The sequence below is a fragment of the Triticum aestivum genome, chromosome 6A (genome assembly GCF_018294505.1).
Source record: "Triticum aestivum cultivar Chinese Spring chromosome 6A, IWGSC CS RefSeq v2.1, whole genome shotgun sequence".
NCBI lineage: Eukaryota > Viridiplantae > Streptophyta > Magnoliopsida > Poales > Poaceae > Triticum > Triticum aestivum.
In genome coordinates this window covers 452,128,181-452,134,180 of record NC_057809.1, presented here as the reverse complement: position 1 = coordinate 452,134,180, position 6,000 = coordinate 452,128,181, and positions in this window count along the sequence as shown.

Below are 6,000 nucleotides of genomic sequence, written 5' to 3'. Positions count from 1 at the left end.
TAAGGATATTACAACACCTAGATCTACATAAATATATCTAAATATATAATAACCCTTAGGTTCATGCATTTAAAAAAATGAAAGTGACATTTTAGAAAACATTTGTACAATGTACAAAAATGCTTAGTTTAAGAAAAAGATTCATATCATTCAAAAAAATGTGTCCACGTGTATTTGAAAAATGTTTAACACATAGGATTATAAAAAATGTTCAAAACATGTAGTATTAGAGAAAATGGTTAACCATGTATCATAAAAATGTTAAACATGTATAAAAATAATGTTTCGTATGTATATGAAAATTATACATTGTGTATGAAAAAAATGTAGTCATCTATATTTGAAAAAATGTTCTCATGTATTTGAAAAATGCTATATATAAAAAATGTTTTAGATGTATACGAAAAATGCACAATATGTATGAAAGAAGATAGACATCAAAGTAGACATTTGAATAAATGTTAGTCATGTTTTTTAAAAATATTTAACATCTATAATTTTTTTCCAGAAGTATATCAAAAATATACAATATATATAAAAAATTAGACATAGGTTGAAGAACAATAATAAAATAAAAAACTAAACGAGAAAAATAAAAGACTAAGAAATCCAAAGAAAGAAGAAATAAAATCAAAAGATACCTGAAGAGAAAAAAATCCAAAGAAAACGGATGCAAACAGTCAAAATCGAGAAAGAAAAACATAGAGAGAAAAACCCACGCAGAGGCAGCTACAGTATCCAGCTAGCCCATTAGCCTCGTGCCCAAGGTGAGCCGGAACTATGTCCCGCAGCAAGCAAGACATAGTTCTCGCGCATACGGTGGCGTTTTAGCTGGGTCAAAATCATTGTCTTGACTTTGTCAGGAACTTTAGCACAAAATGAACTCATTCGAATTTTATTTCGCGATCTGATCCTTTTCAAAAACGCCACGAACCGTGTCGTTTTTGCCCTAAATAGAAACACCAAACCCTCGCGTGCTACTGAGCTGCAGACGTGGCAGTCCGAAATGCCAAACTCCGCTGCGTTTCCACAAAGGGTTTGTCACATCTAAGATAATGTCACCCTATTTGTGGCTTTCCTGATCTATCCGTTTGTTCTCTCCTCGATGGTCTGTCACCCGCGCTTCCTCCCTTCGTGCCTCGTCACTCCAAAGGTTGGGCCTTGCTTGTTTGTTTGATTTCTTTTTTGTTTGTTTATTTTGTGAGGTGCCCCGCGCTGCGGGCCGTGTTCCGCGCAAGGAACCTCCGGCTGAGCCGGCCATACGAATTCCACACGATGGTCGACAGTGCAACGTTGGAAAAGTCAAAAAAACAAGAGCAGCCGCACGGATTCAACACAAAAACCTCTTACTGTCACACACACACTGTTAGGCGCTCATGTATCTAATCACCGTGAATATCTGAATACCTATCTCAAGCGGCCGATCGAAACAGTTTCGGAACTTCCCCAACATTTCTTCAAAATTTTCATTTGTAATCGAGAAAAATAGTTGTTGAGAACATTTTTTGCTATTGAGAATAATGTTTTGGAATATAAGAACATTATTTTCAAACTTCCGAACATTTTATGAAAACGTGAACATTTTTTGAAAATGCACACTCTTTTCTTAAAAAGTTAAACTTTTTTAGAAAAGTACACACACTCCTAGTTACGAGTCGATGGTCGGCTTGCAACTAGGGACCCTTGAGAAACACAAAAACCCCTAGTTGTGAGTCGATGGTCGGCTTGCAGCTGGGCGCCAGGCACACACCCTTAGTTGCGAGTCGATGGTCGACATGCAATTGGGGACCCTCGACAAACACACACACACACACACACTCCTAGCTGTGATTCAGTGGTGGACATGAAATTAAGGACACTTGCAAACACATACACCCCTAGTTGCGAGTCGATGGTCGGCTTGCAGCTAGGGGCCAAGGACACACCCTTAGTTGCGAGTCGATGGTCGACATACAACTGGGGACCCTTGATAAACACACACACACACACTCCTAGCTATGATTCAATGGCGGACATGCAATTGCGGACATTTGACAAACACATACACCCCTAGTTGCGAGTCGATGGTCGGCTTGCAACAGGGGGCCAGGCACACACCCTTAGTTGCGAGTCAATGATCGACATGCAACTAGGGACCCTCAACACACACACACACACACACACACACACACACTCCTAGCTGTGATTCAACGGTGGACATGGAATTGGGGACACTTGACAAACACATACACCCCTAGTTGCGAGTCGATGGTCAGCTTGCAGCTTGGGACTCTCAACACACACACACACATACACCCTTAGTTGTGAGTCGATGGTCAGCTTGCAACTGAGGCCACGGCAAAACACTCACACCCTTAGTTGTTGAGTCAATGATCGGCTTGCAAATGAGGGCCCCTCGACAAACACAAGCACCCTTAGTGCCAAGTCAATGGTTGACATGCAATTAGGGACCCTAGACAAACACACACACACACACACACTCCTAGTTGCGAGTCGATGATGGACATGCAGTTGTGGACCCTCGACAAACACATACACCTCTAGTTGCGAGTCGATGGTCGGCTTGCAACTAGGGACCCTCAACAAACACACACCCCCTAGTCGCGAGTTGATAATCAACATGCAACTAGGGACTCTAGACAAACACACAAAAGCACCCTTAGTTGCGAGTCGATGCTCGATCTGCAACTGGGGGCACCGATAAACACACACACCCCTAGTTACAAGTCGATGGTTGACATGCAACTAGGGACTCTCGACAAACACACACACATCCCTAGTTGCGAGTCGATGGTCGGCTTGCAACTAGGGGGCCCCAACACACACACACACACACACACTTGCGAGTCGATGGTTGACATGCAACTGCGGGCCCAAACACACACACACACACACCCTTAGTTGCGAGTCGATGGTCAGCCTGCAACTGGTGGGCCAATCAAACGCACACCCCACTTAGTTGCAAGTCGATGGTTGACATGCAACTGGGGGACCCAACAAACACACACACCCTTAGTTGCGAGTCGATGGTTGACTTGTAACTGGACCCATAGAAAGACACTCCTCTCCCCTCCCCCAATTGCGAGTCAATGGTTGGCTTGCAATTGGGAGCCCTCGACAAACACACACATCCTTAGTTGCAGGCGATGGTTGACATGCAACTAGGGACCTCGGTAAACACACAAATACATCTAGTTGCGAGTCAATGGTCGGCTTGCAACTGTGGCCGTGACAAACATACACACCCCCTAGTTACGAGTCAATTGTCAGCTTGCAACTGGGGGCCTAAACAAACACACCCCCCCCCCCCATAGTTGCGAGTTGATGGTCGACTTGCAACTGGGAACCCTCGACAAACACAAACAGCCCCTAGTTGTGAGTCGACTGTTGGCTTGCAACGGAGGACCCTTGACAAACACACACACACACACACACACACACACACACACACACTAGTTGCGAGTCGATGGTCAACATGCAACTGCGGACCCTCGACAAACACACACTTCCCTAGTTTTGAGTCGATTGTCAATATGCAACTGGGGATCCTCGACAAACACAAATACCCCTAGTTGCGAGTCGGTGATTGACTTGCATCTGGACCAAAAAATCAGCCCCTAGTTGCTAGTCGATGTTGGACTTGCATTTGAGGCGAAAAAAATCTAACTGAGTTGCAAGTTGAGGTTGGACTTGCAACTGACACCAAATTTTTTTGAGCTCAGTTCCGATACGAAGGAAACATCAAGCCCGGTTGCGAGTCGAAGGTGAACTTGCAACTGAAGAAAAAAAGGTTGGGTACAGTTGTGAATTAATACTGGACTTGCAACTAAGGCGAAAAAATAATTGGTCCAGTTGCAAATTGAGGGTGGACCTGTAACCAAGGCAAAAACAACAAAAAAACGGCCGCACATAAAAGGTGTTGAACTAATGAAAAACAAAGAGAAAAATACAAGGAGGCAAAGCAGCCGCAGAATGAAAATGATAAAAGAGGCAGCAAGCAAAGCACCATGTCTATTTCGCTCTACAAAGCAGGCAAACAACAAACGAGAAAAAAATACCATCAAAACTGACCGGGAAAAAACTAAAAATGGACCTAACAAAAATGGTCGACAATGGAACATCGCAATGACTCGGGGCACGCGCAACAAAACAAAGTGGGATCAAATTTGGACCCAAAAAATACAACAAATAGATCAGACATAACACAACTTAGATGAGACATTGTTAAAGTGTTCAAATATTTTTAAAATGTTGATGAATTTACAAAATTAAAAAAATTATTCACAAATATTGCATGTACTTTAATAAGTGTCCGCACACTTCAAAAAGTGTTCACGTACTGAAAATATCACAAATTGGGAAATGGAAAAAATAAAAATTAAAAGGAGAAGAAATTGAATTACAAAAAATATCATAAATTTCAAATTAAAAAAAAACAAAAACAAAAAAGCAAAAAAGAATAAACACAATGAGAAACTAGAGAAGAAGGCTCAAGGAGAATATGTATGAAAGCTTAACTCTTTGGGTTTTTTTTTTGAGAATCAACTCTTTGAATTCTACATCCATATCGTACACATGCTTGAAAGAAAAAAAATACTTGGAGCCCATATGAAATAACCTCCCCATTCCACACCAGCAGGCACGTACAACAGGAAAACTGCCACCGGCCTGACACAAAGAAAGCGACTCGTTTCCAGCGCGAGGGACACTGCGACACGGACAAGAAAAAACAGTTTGCACGAATCCTACAGCCTTGATCATACGGTAGGCAAGTTAGATGTGACATAAGTAAAAATCATCTAGATGTAAATTAGCCAAACTGTTCCACAAACGCCATAGCTCATGGCGTTGCTGGAGCAAACTGCTACTGTGTTTTTGACTACTCTGGAGCTGTAGACGTACTGGTGAGCCATAGGAGATGTAGCAGATTGATATATGGAGTCACCACAACTGAAAGGCCTGCTGCTCCGCTGTTGTCGATTGAAACCTGTAAGACGGAGGAACATTTTTTTTCCTGCTACAGAGGTCTTTTTACAGTCTTTTTTTTTAGCCACGGAGGTCTCGTTGTATTTTTTTACAATAAAGGTCTTGTTACAGTTTTTTTTCCAACAGATGCTTGTTGCAATTTAATTATTTTTATAACAGAGATCTTGTTATAGTTTTTTTTTTGCCACAAAAGCCTTGTTGTAGAAAGTAGAGATCATGGGGAGCCAGGTCCACCATCACACGTGGGAGTGCAACCAATGCGGAAGATGCCAGTGTGATAATCCGCCGGCTGAACCATATCATTTCCCATTTTATTTCTTTTCTTTTTCATAAACGCTAATGCTCTGCCGGCTGATCGTGCGAAGAGTTCTGCCGCATGTGTAGATGTTGGATCACCCTTTATTCATGTGTCCACACGCACGTTCGTTATTTCCCTTGCCTACCACGTGCCCCTTTACCTTATTTTGCAACAACAGTGGTGTTGCAAACCATAGCGGCGAACAGCGACTACAACTTAGACAAGATTTTGCAACATCAGCTCTGTTGCAAAAAACTCTGCAACAAAACCTCAGTTGAAATAATATGTACGACAAGAACTCTATTGCAAAAAAAATCCTGCAACACAACCTATGTTACAAAAAATATATTATGTAACATAACCTTTGTTGCAAATGTCACTGCAACAAGATATGTGTTGCGAAGTAGAGTTGGACGTTGAGCCGCTGGAGTGTGCCACATCCAACGACTCGCGAGGCGGCGGATCTTTTAAAAGATCCCCGGCTGACGCATAGCAGCCCCTTTACTTTACTTGTTTCTCTGCCAGTTTTTCTATATTTCTTTTCGTATTTTTCATTTTCTCTTCAATTTTTTGTTTCCAGTCTTCCATTTTATTTTTTAATATCTTCATTTCCCAAATTTATAAATTGTTTTAATCCATGGATTTTGTGTATGAACATCTTTTTACATGTCATGAACATATTTTAAGTATTGCACGAAAAAAATTATATATTTGCA